This window comes from Macaca thibetana, chromosome 8 (genome assembly GCF_024542745.1).
Source record: "Macaca thibetana thibetana isolate TM-01 chromosome 8, ASM2454274v1, whole genome shotgun sequence".
Classification (NCBI taxonomy): Eukaryota; Metazoa; Chordata; class Mammalia; order Primates; family Cercopithecidae; genus Macaca; species Macaca thibetana.
Genome location: NC_065585.1, coordinates 128,871,497 through 128,892,637, shown reverse-complemented (window position 1 = coordinate 128,892,637; position 21,141 = coordinate 128,871,497). Strand labels below are relative to the sequence as shown.

At 34.9% G+C, this 21,141-nt stretch overlaps 1 protein-coding gene across 1 annotated transcript in view; it reads right to left on the bottom strand.

Annotated features, from left to right (window-relative positions):
* Positions 1 to 21,141, bottom strand: part of SGCZ (sarcoglycan zeta) — a 1,195,959-nt gene that overhangs the window by 758,366 nt on the left and 416,452 nt on the right. The window lies entirely within an intron of this gene.

The following is a 21,141-nucleotide window of genomic DNA, read 5'->3' as shown; positions in this document are numbered from 1 at the left end:
AATGGAACAGATAAGTTAACATTAGCAAGATACTACAAAAGTACTATTAATTCTGATGTTTAAGAATGCAAGCCAAGAGAAATGTTTTGATTAGTTAAAAGGCTAAGATTTAAGAAACTATTTATAGCTTATTAGGTGAATATTTAGATACTTATAATTTAACTATATGTTTTTTCCTTATTTTAAGAAACTCAAGTTGGCATATACATTAAACATTTGACATATAAATCAAGAAAAAGTATATATTTTAGATCTGTTTTTAACATACCACAGATTATATTAGAAAAAGTGTGAAATTTCAGTGCTGAAGGTACAGAAGTAATGGCAAGAAAATTTTAGGACTAGAGACTAAAAATGAGTTCATATCATCATGGCATGTTACATAAACACTAGCTGTTAAGAAGATGCTTAATATAATTAGTAAACTGTGAATTTGGTAAGGCAATTTTTTTTCTGTTATTGAAAATCAAAAAATCAAGAAGTTTTAGAACTTTAATTTGAATCAAATTGTGTTTGTTAGCCTGAAGTAAGGTATTGTTACAGATACTTGAAGTGATGAGAAAGATCATATTCTATTTTCCTAAAAGAAAAATTCACATTAACATTTTTTAAGCATTGGAGCAGCAGTGTGTATGCTTTGCTGATTTTTTTAACCAAACAAATATTTCCACTAACACATCATCATACTTAAAAATGTAATAATGTATCAGGAATGAGATTGAAGCTTCAAGTTTCAATACCACAGGCACAAAAATTAATGTCTCTTTTGAAAGCATTATTTATTATCAAACAAAAATCCAAGGTATCTAAGGTGTTTTACATTACAAATTTAAACCATATCAGTTAATTGGACATTGCACTGGAGATAGCTAGAAATCAGCAAGAGAGAGCTAACTGGATACGTTATTTTTCAACCTCTGTTTCAGTGACTTCCTAGCAGTAGCTTGAAATCAGCTACACCAACAGTATTTACACCACAGAAATTGGTAAACACTATAAATTCAGCCTTGTTGATTTACTTGTTTATTTGAAGAGCCTCTTATTAAACAATGACCAACACACTACTGACTATAATATAAAATATTTTAAAAGCATTTTCTGCATAACATAGAGAATTAATCCTCCTTTTAAATGCTATCATTACTCCCCTTCACTTGGGAAAAATTTTTAAAAGGATGTTAGTAATTTATATTATTTGGAACTAGATTTTGATGTACAACTTTTATAGTACCTTCCCCCCACCAAATTTCTAGATTAATTGTAGTGTCCTGAAATAGAAGAAAGCTAAGCTTATAAAAAAAAAGTTTTAAAAAAGTGTCAGGATTTTCTATAACAAATGTAGAATACAGAAATAAAATAGAATCCAATCTTAATAGAATAACTTGTCTGTCTACCACAAACTTAGATTTCAAATTTTTTATGTTCATTAAAATGAATTCAGGGTTTCATTTAGTGTCCTTGTAATAAATGAATGTTGTGAAATGAAACTTACAATAAAAATTTATTCCAACAAAATTTAACTTACATCTCTGTTTATACATATCAAATCCCACCTATAATCTTTATTTGAATGATAGAGCTGTACTGCTTTAACAAAGTGAAAAAGCACTGCTCTAATCCAATGGCTTTGTTTATAGATGAAAAATAAAACACACAAAAACAAAAACAAAAACAAAAGCAACCTGGAGATCATCAGAGATACTAAGTGATGTGCCTACGATGAAACACTCACTGAAAGGCACAGCGTCCTTATTTATTTATGTATTTATTTATTCATTCATTTTTCTGTATCACACTCCACTTTTTTTAGTTGTTATGGGAGAGGGTCAGAAAAAGAGAAGATTTTGTTTGAACAATCAATTTTTCACATAAATTTCATAGAATCTGGAGAACAGCCATTAAAAGAGCACATTGTCTCCTCTCCCCAAAAGCACAGCTTCTGACTATGAGAAGCACTGCCATGATTAAACGGAAGCAATTCCAGGTAACACAAATGACACATGAAGATATTCACCCAAGTTATTTTCAAAGCTGCTATTCTAATTCCCTTTCAGATCAAATAGAACTTTGGAAAATGAATGTTTTTAGTGGAACAACAAAGATATCACTGCTTTTATTTCAATTATATATAAGCATTTGATTTTTAAGTAATTATAACTGTTTTCTGCATTCATGAATTAATTATCTTGAGCTAGAGTCCTCATCTGTATCCTGAGAATGATATGCAACTCAGGAATGGGTATGGGATGAGTATGGAAAGGGATTGTAGGGATTAGACAGGGCCAAGCTTATAGTAAAGTATCAGCAAATACCGTGGTCTCGATCTCCTGACCTTGTGATCCGCCCGCCTCGGCCTTTTCTTAAATTCAACTGAAACAGTACAAATTTTGAAGCAACTTACACATTTTAAAGATATTTTAAAATACATACATATGTAAAATGCTACACAATGATATTTAAATTTATATAAATATTTTTAAAGCAAATTTTTGGGAAAAAATATTTACTTTTAAATCAATTTATTTTTTCCAACATTCAGACTCATTTAACTTTAAATTTGCATCTAGAGAATATTGTCTCTGCCCTGCTAAAAGGACCAAAAATATACACAGTTGGCAATAAATATAATATTCAAATTGCCTATGCATTGTTACATAAATCTGTTAGCCACGTCAGATATTTTAAATATATTTATTACAGTGTATATGTTTGTAAATAAGGTAAAACACAGGCCTGGAATATGACCCCAAAGAATGACTCAGGAAAACATCACACGTGAATATTTCAGTCTGCTCAAAGGTTGGCTTCATTTGAATTCTTTCCATAATTTGAGACTGAGTATCTTGTTTTGAGACTGATATCACAACCTAAATGGTCTCCAAACACCCTAAAATATATTCAGCACAAAACTATACAAGTGAGCTAAAAGATCATATGATTCTTGTGCATTATAATTAATGAATAATTAAGATGATTCTGAAGACAATCAGATGGTTTAAATGACTATTCTGCATTCCTATCTTCTGGAAGATTTAACTTAACAGTGCTTTTCTAGTTATTGCTGTAAGTCTCATTTATTAATAGATGAGCTTCCATAGTTATCAAGCATGCTTATTAAACCTGAAAAAAAGCATTTCATTTTGCAAACCTTCTGACACTAACGCTGAGAAAACTCTTCCTTTGAGGATATTCCCTAATGTTCTTGAATAATATGCCAGACTTATATAATTATATAACTCAAGAAGTGTGTTCCCAAGGCCCTGGATGTTATATCTCAGTAAATTTGAAGAGAGCCTAAAATAAATTGGAATAACTGAAATGTTAAATCCTTTTAAATAACACAAATTTTAAAGTTTGAAATAATTTTGTTGACTATGAAAACCTGATGCATTGCAGATTCTGGGAGAGCCATCACCATATGACTGACTCCAAGAGTTCAAATATGATGAAGATTTGTTTTAACGCATAAAATCATCCTAATATACTAGGGATTTACTGGTTATCTTTGGAAGAGTTTTTCCCTCAATATAGAGGAATACATGTATATTGTATTCACTTCATATGAAATTTCATTTTTAATGTAACCTCCATTTTAAGATTTAGGAAAATAAATCTGAATGTTAATTTGCCCACTTACAGATGAAAGAAAACAGACAAAATGCAACCAAAAGCTTATGGAAGAGACAGTGGGCAGGTTAATTCATAACAGTCAGAAATGCAAATCTGATACATTTTTAGTTACACAACTCTGGGGAAAATATATTTTTATTTTGTTCAGTAAAATGAAGTCAAGTAAGACTAAGTAACAGGGAAAATCATAATAAACACTTTTGGATTGAGAAAATCTTGCTGTGAAATTCCAGCTCCAGTACACAGAAGCAGCAAGTCTTTCCAAGTTTGTAGGTCGCCATTATGTCACCTATAAACTTAAAATAATAATAACAAGGCCGCGAGTGGTGACTCATGCCTGTAATCGCAACACTTTAGGAGGGCGAGGTGGGCAGATCACCTGAGTTCAGGAGCTCGAGACCAAAGTGGCCAACATGGTGAAACCTCATCTCTACTAAAAATACAAAAAAAAATTAGCCTTTGGGAGGCCGACGGATGGTCAGGAGTGCAGTGAAACCCCGTCTCTACCAAAAAATTAGTAATCCCTGTAGTCCTAGCTACTGCTGAGGCAGGAGAATGGCGTGAACCCAGAGACTGGCTTGCAGTGAGCCGAGATCGCGCCAATCGCTGGGCAACAGCTTGACTCCGTCTCAAAAAAAAAAAAAAAAAAAAAAAAAAAATTACCCTGAAGGCATGAGGTAATGCAGTGAGCTGGCGCAAAGAGAATAATGAAGGCAGAGGTTGCAGTGACTGCAATCCAGCCTGGGCAACAGAGGGAGACTGCATCTCAAAACTAACTAAACAAATAAATAAATAAAAACAGATATCCACAAGTGCTACAAAACATAACGAACTCATGTCTATGGAGTCCCTAGCACGATATGCAGCACTTACTAAATGTGTCTTTGATGATGTGTATGTTAAATAACTTGAAACAGTTTTATTAAGAACAGGATACAGGAAAAAGTATTTTACTTTGAGTTTGAAATATGAATAACTTACAGAATAGAATAAATAAATAAATATCTGTGTTAACATCTCATCACAGAACAAATAAGTCATATTTGCTTTATTTTAAGTCTTAGGGGACCTGACAACCCTCTACCTCCTTAAATTGTCAGCCTAAAAGGTGGGGTATAGAAGGGACTGAAGCTCTAAAACTAGGGCCCTGTTTGAGTTTTTCCTAAACGTGGGGAGGAGGTAGAAGAAGGAAGGGCAAAGATTCAAAGAGCCACATCCCCACTTGCACAGAACTATGAAGGCGGGACCAACAGGACTATCCAGTATAAAGTAAGAGAAACGAAAGGCATCAGAGGCTCCTAAGAGGCCCCCAGAAGCGCCATAAGAATCGAAGACAGTTGGCCGGGCGCGGTGGCTCAAGCCTGTAATCCCAGCACTTTGGGAGGCCGAGACGGGTGGATCACGAGGTCAGGAGATCGAGACCATCCTGGCTAACACAGTGAAACCCCGTCTCTACTAAAAAATACAAAAAAAAAAAAAAAAACTAGCCGGGCGAGGTGGCGGGCGCCTGTAGTCCCAGCTACTCGGGAGGCTGAGGCAGGAGAATGGCCTGAACCCGGGAGGCGGAGCTTGCAGTGAGCTGAGATCCGGCCACTGCACTCCAGCAAGGGGGACAGAGTGAGACTCCATCTCAAAAAAAAAAAAAAAAAAAAAAAAAAAAAGAATCGAAGACAGCACACATCTACAGCCATCTGATCTTTGACAAACCAGAGAGAAAGAAGAACTGGGGAAAGGATTCCCTATTTAATAAATGGTGCTGGGAAAATTGGCCAGCCATAAGTAGAAAGCTGAAACTGGATCCTTTCCTTACTCCTTATATGAAAATTAATTCAAGATAGATTAGAGACTTAAATGTTAGACCTAATACCATAAAAACCCTACAGGAAAACCTAGGTAGTACCATTCAGGACATAGGCATGGGCAAAGACTTCATGTCTAAAACACCAAAAGCAACGGCAGCAAAAGCCAAAATTGACAAATGGGATCTCATTAAACTAAAGAGCTTCTGCACAGCAAAAGAAACTACCATCAGAGTGAACAGGCAACCTACAGAATGGGAGAAAATTTTTGCAATCTACTCATCTGACAAAGGGCTAATATCCAGAATCTACAAAGAACTCAAACAAATTTACAAGAAAAAAACAAACAACCCCATCAAAAAGTGGGCAAAGGATATGAACAGACATTTCTCAAAAGAAGACATTCAGACAGCCAACAGACACATGAAAAAATGCTCATCATCACTGGTCATCAGAGAAATGCAAATCAAAACCACAATGAATACCATCTCACACCAGTTAGAATGGCGATCATTAAAAAGTCAGGAAACAACAGGTGCTGGAGAGGATGTGGAGAAATAGGAACGCTTTTACACTATTGGTGGGATTGTAAACTAGTTCAACCATTATGGAAAACAGTATGGCAATTCCTGAAGGATCTAGAACTAGATGTACCATATGACCCAGCCATCCCATTACTGGGTATATACCCAAAGGATTATAAATCATGCTGCTATAGAGACACATGCACACGTATGTTTATTGCGGCACTATTCACAATGGCAAAGACCTGGAACCAACCCAAATGTCCATCAGTGACAGATTGGATTAAGAAAATGTGGCACATATACACCATGGAATACTATGCAGCCATAAAAAAGGATGAGTTTGTGTCCTTTGTAGGGACATGGATGCAGCTGGAAACCATCATTCTTAGCAAACTATCACAAGAACAGAAAAACCAAACACCGCATGTTCTCACTCATAGGTGGGAACTGAACAATGAGATCACTTGGACTCGGGAAGGGGAACATCACACACCGGGGCCTATCATGGGGAAGGGGGAGGCGGGAGGGATTGCATTGGGAGTTATACCTGATGTAAATGACGAGTTGATGGATGCTGACGAGTTGATGGGTGCAGCACAGCAACATGGCACAAGTATACATATGTAACAAACCTGCACGTTATGCACATGTACCCTAGAACTTAAAGTATAATAATAATAATAAATAAATAAATAAATAAAATTTAAAAAAAATTAAAAAATAAATAAAAAGAAAGAATCGAAGGCAGGAACCAAATATGTAAAGCAGCATCTCATAGCCGAAGAAATAATTGACCTGCTATCTATCCTGTTATTTGACCCTACTTAAGCACAGGATTATTTTAAGAGTTCAGAGAAGATGGGAGGACACAGGCTGGGAATGAATTTCTTCCCAGCTCGGCAGGTAGGAACTTGGAGAATTGTTTGTTTGTTTGTTTGTTGAGTTGACTTCTCTCATCACTAAATCTCATCATTTCCTTGCAGAAATCAGTTAAGACTATTTCTTTTTTCTTGAGCAAGGTATTATGACTGAAAATAGTACTTTTTCAGCAAACTATGCTAATTTTATAAAGAGGGCAATGTGTCCATATAACACATTAGGAATATTTATAATTTTACTAGATACATACAGTTGCTATTTCATACTAATTAATGTTTGCTGTTTCTGTAATAGGCATTAAAAAAAAGAAAACTATTATTCTGAACTTGGTTACTTCCTCTGCCTCCCTTTTTTTTCTTGTTCCTGATGTATCTGACTTAAAAACTGAGATTCTCTGGTGTGTGGTAATTCACTTTATTAATTGGAGCAATTTGTCCCAACATGACATCCTGTGAAAAGGCAGTGTATTTGTTATTATTTGGGTTATGTTTCAATTAGTCGGTGTATGTTGAGAAGAAAGTACTCAGTGTCTTTGTAGACTGCTGAAAGCTTTCTGCAGAATGATTCATTTATTTGAGTCGATTCTCTCAATTTTCTTTTTTTTTTTTTTTTGAAATTTAGAAGTAAATAAAAAACAGAAGGCAAAGAAAAATTTGTTTCATAACCCTTGTCCATAGTGGAAAATGGCAAAAATAAAATTCATTATTACATTTGCCAATTTTTCAAGCAACTCACATGATTTTTTTGTGTTTGCATGTAGTTCATAACTACTTACTTCAAAACAAAAAGGACAAGATGGATGCAGAGATGGGGGAGTAAAAATAAAAACAGGACCTTTGTGATGACAATATCTCTTCTGGCAGCATATCTTCCAGGAATAAATCACTATGAATTCTTCATTGTCTGCACCTATGCCAGCACATGCTTAAATATCACAATAATATTATCACTAGTACCACACAGAGTATGTATAGAAATATGCGGTACCTATTCCTGTTCAAACTATTTTGTCATTATCAAGGCAGCAGTGTGAACAACTATTCCATTCAGCATGAGGAGTCTAACCAGACCCAGGAGACAGAGAAGTGAATAAAATATTACAACTGAGGGCAATCTATTATATTATCTGATAATATGTGATGTTACATGTGATATTATGGAAGAAAACTGATGTTATGTGTGAAAACATAGTAGATTCTTAAGACTTCACTTGGAGTAACTGTATGCAAAATACAGCCTATCAAAACAAAGAATACTAGAACACTATCTACCTAATTTATTTGATGCTGGTCCACCCTCTTCAGAAGCATCATCCAATAAAAATATAATGTGAGCTATTATACAATTTTAAATTTTCAAATCACTTTTTACAAAATAAAATGAAGCCAGTGAAATTAATTTTAACAATACATTTCATTTAATGCAATATGTCAAACACATTTCAACCATTTCAACATGCAATTGGTATTTTTAAAAATACTGACACGTTTACATTTTTTATACTAAGTCTCGAAGATGCAGTGTGAATTTGACACTTTCATCATCTCTCAATGCAGACTGTCTGGACATATTTCAAATATTCAGTACACACATGTGAGTGGTTACTGGTTTGAACAGCACAGTTCCACAGCTCTTCTTCAATATATTTCTGCCTGTTCTATGCTCTGATGAGGCTGGAGAAAACATTATCAGCCCACAGTTCATTAAAAACTTTTTAAACACTTTGAAAATTAGTTAAAAGTGTGTGTTATAAGTGCATGATACAGGATACCTCAGACTTTACTGGTTTGTCAGCAAGTACAATGTTATAATCACTGATTTCTGTTTAGTAATTTTCCCTTATATGTATAGATATATAACTATGAAACTCAACTTTCTGTTCATCAGTATAATTAACTATGTAAATAATTACCATAAAAACCATACAATGGAATGATGTTAGATGGAAACAAATTTTCAAGAGTTATTAATTTCTCAGTTATACTAACTTACTCTAGTTCAGTTGTTAGACTTTGAGGTGAATATAAGAAATTAACCATGTTAAAATCACAGAATAATTTGGTAATACTGAAGTCTCCAACAGAAGGAGTCTACTGATAAAAGAACTGTAGGCTCCACATATCCTCCTTTATATATGTTTATAGCCTTAAAAATGAATTAATTTAATTAAGTTGTATTAATTTAATTCAATTAGCAAAATGCACTAAACAGCAAATGTATCTGCCCGAAAGGCAAACAGAATGTTATATTTTTCCATGTCAGCACTTATAAATTTTAGTCCTAACACCAAGATACATATATCACAATTATTTTTTAATTAGACTGTGTCTAAGCTCACAATTGATACCAGAGTTTCATTAAGAAACTGAAGGTCAAGTGGTATCATCATTCCTCAAATCACACTAAAAGTTTTATCCATTTCATGATCTATAGAGATAGCTTCTTCCATGCTATTTTGGTTCATCTTCCCTTCCCAGTAGTTACACCAACACTTCATTACATGTTGCACACTCAGTAACATCATTTTCCTTCTGTGTGTCACAGAAGCCCAAGATAACGCCATAGAGAGGGGATGGAGGCATTCTGCGTCTGCCATATTGTCTCACCTACAAGGATCACCTCAGCATCATGGAGGATTTTGTCTTACAGGGAAAAGGTAAACAGATCTCCAGTGGTCATCACTACTGCCACAAAATACCAGCAATGTTTACTATAAGAGAGCCCCCAGTCGACACAGGCCCTGAATCCAGTTTGAAGAGTAGCCAGGAGCTGCATCGCTTCAGAGTAGGTGGTCAACTTAGGAGCCCATACCCCTGAAACCTAAACTGCTACAGCACAGCACCATCTTTAAACCAGACCCATTTCTAAAGTACATTCTGTCCTAGGGATCAGTTTCAACTGACTTCCCATTCCTGAGACACCACTGTCACTCTACCACATTCACACAGGTGCCTACAGCACTACAACTCTGGATACCTGGAGCCTAGGCCAGATGGAATTGCCAAGATCTCAACGTCTGAACCCACATGGCACCACCCTCATTCCCCCAGGGAACAACTGAACTTGCAACACAGAGAAGCTGCTAAATAGCCAGCGGAATGACTTGTCCATGTGCACTCATTGTTGCACACAGCCCATGGACAACCTGGCAAACCAGCACACATCCACATCCAGTTCAATAGTCAGCCCTGTGGTTCCCTATGCCCCCACCCACCAGATCATTGCAGAGCCACCTGAATCCACCGTGCCTGCAAACACTCACACCTGGCTCAGCAGCCAGTCCCTTAGTGGACCTGTCCACTTTAATAGATTGCCAAAGAGCCACCTGGTCCAGATATGCCTGCATGTACGTTTACTTATCCCAATAGTCCGTATGACAGCAATTCTGACTCTCTGGACAGAGTGCCATGAAGCCATCCAGACCTTCTGTGCCCAGTCCACCCACACTGGGCAGACCTCCAATCTTGCAGTGACCCCAACTCCCTGGACAGACAGCTGCACAATCTCCCAGCAGGTCACACTCACACATTCATGAGCACAGCTCAACAGCCAGCCTGGTAGCAGCCACTGCCTCCCCGGAGAAGCCACCAGACAGCCTGTTAGGCCTCTATACCTACATATGTCTGGTCTGATGATTAACCTGATACTCTCCCCACAAGCAATACTGTGTCACCACCATCACAAACTTGTGTAGCCTAACCTACTGAGGCAATTGCAGACATTGCTAATGAGAATTATAGCCAAAGAAACTGCACAGAGGCCACAGACACTAGCCAGAACCAAAACCAACATACCATAACTAATCGACACCTAAGAACCCATCCATAGGAAAAATTCTTCCCCTAAAAAAGTTATGATATCAATGTAAAGAAACAGGGAACATGAAAAGGCAAGGAAACATGATGGCTTCAAAGGAGTATAATAAGTCTCCAGTAACAGAGCCCAAAGAAAAAGGACATTCACAGAATGTCTGAAAAGGAATTCAAAATGATGACCTTAAGGAAATTTCATGAGATACAAAGGAATACAAACAAATAATTCACTGAAATCAAGAAAACAATTTACGGTCTAAATGAGAAATTCAACAAAGAGAAAGATGAAATTAAAAATATCTTAGAGTTGAAGAATTCAATGAAGGAAATAAAAAATACAACTGAGAGCTTCAAGAACAGACTAGATCAAGCAGAAGATATAATTTCTGATTTTGAAGACAGGATTTTTAAAAAATTATTATTATACTTTAAGTTCTAGGGTACATGTGCACAACATGCAGGTTTGTTACATATGTATACTTGTGCCATGTTGGTGTGTTGCACCGATCAACTCATCAGCACCCATCAACTCGTCATTTACATCAGGTATAACTCCCAATGCCATCTCTGCCCCCTCCCCCCTCCCTATAATAGGCCCCAGTGTGTGATGTCCCCCTTCCAGAGTCCAAGTGATCTCATTGTTCAATTCCTACCTATGAGTGAGAACATGCAGTCAGAATGAACAGGCAACCTACAGAATGGGAGAAAATTTTTGCAATCTACTCATCTGACAAAGGGCTAATATCCACAACCTACAAAGAACTCAAACAAATTTATGAGAAACAAATTTACTTGTCTGGGAAGGTCTTTACTTTTCCTTCATTTCTGAGGGATAGTTTTCATAGAAATAGTACTCTTCGCAAACAGTTTCTTTTACCTTAAGCAATTTGTATATATCATCCCATTGTCTCCTAGCCTGCAAGATTGGCCTTATAGTCAAGGCCAATCACAAGACTGGCCTTATAGGGAACACTCAAGAGTGCTACAATGAGAAACATGAGAGCAATAATTATTATCACAAAACACATGAAAGTATGAAACCCACCAATAAAGATAAATGTATAAATCAATGTTAGAACAGCCCAGTGAAGTAAGAGTGCAGTGTAAATCTTTCAATCCTCCAGTATGAAGGATTAAAGTAAAAATGCTTAAAAGCAATAACTCCCATTAGTGGCTAAGGAATACACAACAGATAAATAAGTAAATTAGAGCAAAAAAATTATTAATTGTAGAGAAGAGGGAAAAATTGTAGAGTATTTCTATGTGACCAAAGTCAAGTTGCTATGAACCTAAAATAATCCATTTTAGCCACAAGATTTTATGTTAACACAATAGTAACCACAGAGAAAGAAGTTAAAGCAGATACATAAATAACAAAGAGAAAGGAAACAAAGCTAGCTCCACAGAAACCCACCAAACTACTGAAGCAAACAGACACAGAGTAAGAAAGAAACAATTAATCTATAAAAGAACCAGAAAACAACTAAAAAAATGGCAGGAATAACTCCTTATCTATCAATAACCACCTTGAATATAAATCGCACATTAAAAAGATCATGCACCAGGATCAGGTGAACCTGATTCCAAGATGCAAGAATGTCTTTACATAAATCATTAAAAGTGATAAACCACTTCAATAGAAAGACAAAAATCCATATAATCATTTCAATAGAGGCAGAAAAAGAATTTGGCAACATTCAACATTCCTTCATGACAAAAACTTATCAACAAATTAGGTATAAATGGTAAATAACACATTAAAGGCCATATGGGACAAATCCACAGCTAACATCACACTGAATGGGGAAAAAGTCTACAGCTTTCACTCTAAGAATAGGAACTAGACAAGGATGCTAACTTTTCACCACTTCTTTTCAACATAGTACTAGAAGTCCTACCAGGACAATTAGGCAAAAGAAAAAATATTAAGGATATCCAAATTGAAAACAAAGAAGTCAATTGTCCCTGTTGGCAGATGACATGATTTTAAACATATAAAACCCTAAAGATTACACACACAGACACACACGCACATGCACACACACACACACACACACACACGGTTAGAACTAATAAACAAATTCAGTTAAGTTGCAGGATACAAACATCAACATTCAGAAATGAGTAGCATTTGTATAGCTAATAATTAAGTATCTAAAGAAGAAATCAAGAAAATAATTTCATTTCCAATAGCTACAAAAAATGATAGCTAAGAATAAACTTATCCAAGGAGATGAAAGATGTGTACGTTGAAAACTGTAAAACTTTGATGAAAGAAATTGAAGATGACAGAATTAAGTTGGAAGATATTCCACATTCATAAACTGGAAGAATTAATATCGTTAAAATGGCCATACCACCGAAAGTGATCTGCAAAGTTAATGCAATGCCTATCAACATACAACTAACATTATTCACAGAAACAAAAAATAAATTCATATGGAATCACAAAAGACCCCAAATAGCCAAAGCAATTCTGAGCAAAGATAAAAGCTAACAATATCATACCACTTGACTTCAAAATATGCTACAAAGCTACAAAAACCAAAACAGCATGCTGTTGGTATAAAAACAGACACATAAACCAACAGAACAAAATAGAGCCAAGAAATAAATTTACCCAGTTACAGCCAATTGATTTTCAACAAAGTTGCCAAGAACATTGGGGAAAAAATAATCTCTTCAATAAATTGTGCTGGGAAAAAAAAGGATGCTCACATTAAGAAGAACAAAAATAGACCACTCCCTTTCATGATATACAAAAGTAAACTCAAAATGAATTCAACGCTTCAGTGCAGCTCATGACCAGCATGCACAACATGGTGAAACCCCTTCTCTACAAAAAATACAAAAATTAACCAGGTGTAGTGGCATGCGACTATAACCCCAGCTGCTTGGGTGACTGAGGCAGGAGAATTGCTGGAGACTGGGAGACAGAAATTGCAGTAAACCAAGATCATGCCGCTGCACTCCAGCCTGGGCAATGGAGCCACATCCATCCAAAAGAAAGAGAGAGAGAGAGAGAGAGAGAGAGAGAGAAAAGAAAGAAGGAAAGAAGGAAGGAAACAAGGAAAGAAAGAAGGAAAGAAAGAAAGAAAGAAAGAGAGAAAGAGAGAGAGAGAAAGAAAGAGAAAGAAAGAGAGAGAGAGAGAAAGAGAGAAAAGAGAGAAAGGAAGGAAGGAAGGAAGGAAGAAGAAGGAAGGAAGGAAGAAGAAGGAAGGAAGGAAGGAAGGAAGGAAGGAAGAAGAAGGAAGAAAGAAAGAAAGAAAGAAAGAAAGAAAGAAAGAAAGAAAGGAAAGAGGAAGGGAAAAGAAAGAAAAAAGAAAGAAAGGAAAGAAAGAAAGAAAAAAAGAAAGAAAGAAAGAAAAAGAAAGAAAGAAAGAAAGAAAGAAAGAAAGAAAGAAAGAAAGAAAGAAAGAAAGAAAGAAAGAAAGAAAGAAAGAAAGAAAGAAAGAGGAAATGCTTCCTGACATTGGGCTAGGCAAGAAATTTTTAAATAAGACTTCAAAAGGACAGGTAACAAAAGCAAAAATATACCAACTGAATTACATCAAGCAAAAAAAGGTTTTTACAGCAAAGGCAAGTATTAACTAAGTGATGAAACAACATACAAAACAGCAGAAAATATTTGCAAAAATTTATCTGACCAGAGTTAAAATCCAGAATATGTAAAGAACTTAAACAACTCAACAATAAAAAATAGACGGACAAAAGACCTTAATACACATTTCTAAAAATAATACAAGAAAAAGGCCAACAAATATGAAAAATGCTCAACATTGCTAATCGTCAGGCAACTACAACTTAAAATTTAAATAAATACCATCTCTCTCCAGGTAGAATGTCTATTAAATAAAAGACAAAGGAAACCAGTGTTAGAGAACATGTAGAGAGAAGGGAATACTTACACACTGTTCGTGGTACTGTAAACTAGTAAATGCATTATGGAAAACAGTATGGAATTTCCCCCAAAAAATTAAAAATAGAACTACCATATGATCCAGCAATTCCACTCCTGGATCTGGTCTATATACAAAAAACATAAATCACTATATTGAAGAGATATCTGCAGTGACATGTTTATTGCAGCACTACTCACCATAGGCAAGATGCATAATCAAACTGAGCATCTAACAACAGATGAATGTATAAAGATTATATGGAATACCTAAACAATGTAGTATGATTCAGCTATTAAAAAGAATTAAATTCTGTCACTTGCAACAACATGGATGAACAAAGAGGACATGATGTTATATGAAATAAGCCAGATACAGCAACACAAATAACTACTGCATGATATTGCTCATATATGGAATCTAAATAAAAAAAAAAAAGATGGAGGATACTGTAGAAACAAAGAACAGAACAGTGGTTACCAGAGACTAGGGAAGCAAAAGAGGAGAGGAGGATGAGAAAATGTTTTTCAAGAGAAACAAATTTACAAATGGGTAGAAGGAATAAATTCTGGCATTCTATTGCACAGTAGAGTGACTATATTTAACCATAAAATATTGTACATTATAAATTTCCAAGAAGAGGGGCTCCTCAATGTTCTCACGACAAATAAATGATAAATGCATCAGGTGATGGATACACTGACTACCTCTTATTGGATCATTACACAACACGGATTTGTATCAAAACAAATTATACTCCATAAATATGTACAATTATACTTTGTCACTTAAACAGGTAAATACATTTCAAAATTTTTCATGTCTACTCACCCTAAATTACTCACACTAAAACCAATAAAACTCCTTGTTGTTACTTGAAATAACTCCATATCATAATTTTAAAAATCCAGGATGTACTCTCGATATGATATCCTATGTTTCTCATGCCCTGGCTTCCATAATAAAAATCATTTGAACTTTTAAAACCTTCATTATTTATGCTCATCATGTGAAGACCAAAGCCCTGCTTTTACATCCTACTTGCCTATCAAAACCCAAATATGAATTAATCCCAAAAGCCTTATTATTTTCTTTTAAAATATTACATAACGAACATTCCTACTTTTTGGGAATGAGTGATCATTAAGAAATTTGATTACCTGTGCTACCTTGAGATTACTTTCCCCTGGATCTCCTTATCCCAAAATATCTTCTACATGAACCCTTAAATTTTCAGTGGTGTAGCATAGAAATCTTTCTTCTCTATTGATCTACTCACTCTAGGTTTGCCTTGAACAAACTCTTACTACTCTGTTTTCCACCGTGATTTATATGCTTATGGATATCAATTTTTTGTCAACATTGTAAATTTCTTCTTTTGAACCTCAGACTCTTGTAGACATATTCTTTTACAAGATCAACACGTATCCCTAAACTAGCAGAGTCCCAAACTAAAAATACTGTTTCCCACACTATACTAAACTGCATCTCCTTCAATGTTTCCTTTTAAGTTAATGTCAGTTACTGTCATCAGAACTCATCTAGTACTTCCTCTCCTTTATCCCCAGCTCCTTCAAATCATCACCTAATATATCCCCATTGTGACTTCTTTTTTCTTACTTATGGCATGTACTTAGTAGGGGCCTTGAACTGTCCTTTTCCTCATGTCTCTTAAATTGATATTTCATGGAGCACCGCAAATTATCTGTTAAAAACAAAAATCTTAACATTATACATTCATCCAGTAAAGAAAATCCTTTTATGGCCTCCCATCTGTGAAATCCTTAGCAAGGTACGTGAAATCTCTAATGACCTGTTCCTATTTCTATCACCACTTATCTCTCACTATTCTTCTTTTCACACTTTACAGCCTAATAGAATGTTTCCCATTTTTTAATACATGTGCTTAGATTTATAGTAACATAGACCTTACTGAAGCATTCTAAGAATATAGAAATCATTTCATCATTTTTATACAATAAAAAGTAATTTACACATTGTCAAGTTTATGGCATTATTTAATACTTTTTCTATATAAAAGAATAATTGTGACTTTAATTTTTTGGTAAACAAACATTGTATGTATTTGAAATAAACAACATGATGATTTCATACATGTATACACTGTGTAATGATTACCACAGTCAAATTAACTCATTCATCCCCACATATGCTTCATCTTAGTACACCGGAATTGTTTATCTTATAACTGAAATAGCAGTTCCCTATCATGTTTTTGTTTTTTTGTTTTGTTTGTTTTTGTTTTTGTTTTTTTGTTTTTGAGATGGAGTCTCGCTCTGTCCCCCAGGCTGGAGTGCAGTGATGCGACCTCGGCTCACTGCAAGCTCCACCTCCCGGTTTCACGCCATTCTCCTACCTCAGCCTCTCGAGTAGCTGGGACCACAGGCACCGCCACCACGCCCGGCTAATTTTTTCTATTTTTAGTAGAGACGGGGTTTCACCGTGTTAGCCAGGATAGTATCCATCCCCTGACCTCCTGATCTGCCCACCTTGGCCTCCCAAAATGCTGGGATTACAGGCGTCAGCCAGAGCACCCGGCCTCATGTTTGTATTTTTTATTTTTTAAGTTGAATTTGAGTTGTGAAAATCGAATTAAAAATATGGACCAACTTTATTTATTTGGTTTTTTATTTAATTATTCCCTCAGTTACTTAGAAGTATATTAGGATAAATGGGTGTGTTTGATTTCCAAAACTTTTTTTTTTTTTGGTTTGTCTTACTTAGCATTTACTGTATTATATGTAACTTATATTTCCAAGCTAACTACATGTTGATCATAGAAGTGTTCTATCAATTTATTTGTTTAAAAGTTTTTTAGCATTAAATATTGTCAATGTTTACAATTATTTTATTAGAGTTTAAAGAGTCTCAATCATTCTTCATCCTCCTTCTCTGCCTCTTTCTTTCTTTCTTTTGCAGAGTTCTACATATACCTATTAGAATGCTTTTAATTGTATTGTTTAAATTGCCTCTAACTTTATATGTTTTTAATAATCACAGATAACTGTGATACTCCATAAAATTCTAGTGTGCTATTTATTGTTAAAAGAGGTCTATGCATGCCTATTCCAGAGTAGATAAAATACTTACTTTTTCACATCACAGTGATTTTAGGTTGCAAAGGAATGCTGCTTATTCCTATGTCACTATATTCCCAGTTGGTTATATTACAAGTCAGCCAATAACATTTAGACTCAATGTATATTTGGTCACAATATCTCAAAAGGCATGCAAGCTCTCTCAGTATGAAATTATACTCAATGATAACATTTTTTCTCATTTTTTAGAAAAAGTATTTGAAAACTGATGTTAGAAAGAAGAAAAGGAAATTATCAGAGCTTTGTGGTACAAAGAAAAATCTAAGTAAATGTTTCCTTTCTATTTTAATTTAGGAAGTAGAAGTGAAGAAAGAGCTCTTGAAAGGAGTCAGCTATGTAAAAAGTCTTATTTGACTCCTAAGTGATAATGTGAACTTGGAAATATCTCTTTACCTCAGTTTGTTTCCTTGCTCACAATATGAGGAAGTCAGATCTTCTGTAACGTAATATGACTCTCTTCCAATTGAAAAGTGTATATGTCCATGATGGTAACTATGGATGAGTGTGGCTGATAAAAATGTTATAGAGTACAGAGGTCAAAGAAAGATTTTTCAAATTATGTGATGGCAAAATACCCATGGTGTTTCAGTTGTAGGTATTTGAGGATAGGAGGTGCTCTTTGATATAGTATATGGAAATATATTGCTTCACTGTTAAATAAATAGAAGGGGACTATACTTCTTCCCACACATGCAGCCAATCAAAACAAGATAGCCTCTGTGTTATCTGGGGCTATCATGACTCCACCACCAGCCTTCCCTGCTGTCTCCTGGATGCTCATGATTCTGTGACACAGTGCTCCAGAGTTCAAGAGAGTCTGGTATCAGATAGACATGGACTTGAACTTCAGTCTACTACTTATTGTACTAGACACACAACTTTGGGAAACATGTTCAACTTCATTAAGTTTCTCGTAAACATGTCTACAAGTATGTGTGTGTGTGTGTGTGTGTGGTGTGTGTGTATGTATATACACAAATACATACACACACTGTACATATACCTAATTCCTGATTAATGATTTAATGAAAAGTGTTTTAAAAGCATAGCTGTGTTATATTTTTTTGAGGCATATAGATAAATAGTAATTGATAGTTATAATCTAGCAACAGAAACAGATTAACAATTAAGCAGAAAGCAGTTTCAATAAAAATGACAAAAATAATATAAACTATGTTGAAATACCAATGCTCTCTTAAGTCACTACTGAGGTGCACAATAATTTCCCTTTTTAAGGCATTTGCAGACATCATGACATTAATTCTTTTATTTACGAGGATCACATTCTAACTATTCTATTTGCTTTCTTATGTTATTTGATATGACATATGGATCACTATCAATAAAGCTATTATGTGGTTGACAGTGAACTTTAAATATATTTCTCATGAATGTTACCAGCTTAATATTCTATGCTAAAAATTCAGCCTAAAAAGTTGCTCAAAAACATCCTTGAATTTACACAAAATTCCGTAATGCTCAGGTGGTCCAAGACCAGGCAAGACCAAGAGGTTGGTTAGAAATAAAATGAGGGCATGGACAACTGTTTTTGACCACCATATCTAAGAGATGGGTAGCATTTTTTTTTTTTAACAGGGTGAATCTTTTCCTTCTGTGTAACTTTATAATTGAAGATAGAAAAAGCTAACACATATACTTTGTAGAATTTAAGCAAATATGATTTTATTTTAAAAAGTGTAGAAGGCAAAGGAGACATGAAAGGGTGTCTGCAGTTTTGGTAATGTTCTCTTTGTTATCAGGGCTCAGAGTATGTGGGTGTGTTGACTTTGGGAAAATTCATAGAGCTGTCCATTTATGATTTGTTTACTTTCCTATGCATATTAGGCTCAGTAAAACATTACAGTGAAAATTACAGAGATATAAATAATTCATTAATCCAACCTTTCAAATACAATGTTTTTTCTAATATGTATGTTACCTAAAATAGGCAGGAAGTTTTAATAGATAGGTTTTTATTAAGTATAAAATCTTGCCAAATAAATATAATATTGCATATATTCATAATTCAATTACCATGAACTTAAAAATATTTTCTATATTTTTTAGGTAGTTTGATCATTCCTTTTATTTTTATTGTATTTTATGTTGAAATGCTTAATCTGTTTTTCACAGTTGATTTTTTATATATGGACGCATAGTAGAACATAAAACATGAATTATTGGTAACTAAATGTAACCTATTTATGAAAAGAACACTTTTTTCCATTACAGGAATAATGTAGTATTAATGTATTCAGGTTTTGAAAAGTGAATTAATATGCCAAAGTATAGGCACCCACATTAATGATCGTTAAACAGAAATGTCAACAGTGTACGTTTAGGCAGAGATCACAAATTCAAGCACCTACATAAAGTCATATGTGAGTAAAATAGTTGCAGGTGGGTTGAAAACTAGCCGTGGCGGCTGCTGTCAACTGGAAAGAAAAAAACCCAACTAAACACATTGAAATTCACATTTTATTAAAATCCTGGAAGAGCCAAACATACAGATCTGTGATTGCACCTTGTCGGCCGGTGCCTTTTTGTGATGTGTTTTAGGTGAATTTTTCTGACCCATTGACATAGGTCCAGGAAGCGTGAGGTTGAAATATCTGAGCACTTCTGTGACTTGAGATCCTTGCCTAGGCTGATTTTTCTTAACAATTTAGTACATGATGTGATTTGAAAGGGAGGATGCCTTTAATACCTCAGGTTTTTAGTTGAGTCTCAGCTAATCTGAATTAACTGCAAAAGGTGAAAGTGCTTGCAGATGGGGAAGAAGGAAGAGGTTCCCTCAGGCAGCTGCCTTCTATTTTTCTGCTATAGGAAGAAGCAGCAAAGTGGGGGGTGGTTGGAGCAAGCGGAGGAAACTTCAAAGAAGAAAGAAGAGTAAGAGTCTTTCAGTCTTGGAAGAAAGAGGAAATTATGGAGCTAGGGATGATCTCGAAAAAAAAGGTATTAAATTGAATCAACTGAAAATAAGTGGATCCTCTCTAAGCATATTTATGAAAAATTAAAGGTCAAGAGTTTGGAGGTGGGAAGGTGAGGAAAATACGTTTTTAGCCTCACTTAGAAATACTGTGGAAGCTACTTTAAAAATGACTATACCTTTAGTCAATAATTCCCAAAATAGTATAATTGTGTTTTATTTGGAAATAGGGCCAATGAAAGGAGTTACTAACAGCATTGCAGTGAGGCTGAAAATGTAAATAACTTGAAAAGGGCTTTAGATTTTTTTTTTTCATGATCCGTGATTCTATATTACTGCAAATTGGTATTTTGTGATTGATTTTTTCCTGAACAACTATGTCCTTCCTTAAAGAAATTCTTGATGCCAATAATCATGACCTGAATAGATTCTATGGATTTATATTTAATAAAATCTTTAGAATTTTGAGCTTAGCCATTTTATTCATATCATTAAGGATTATTTTACTTCCTTGCAAAAATTATTTTGGTTATTCATATTGTGTCAC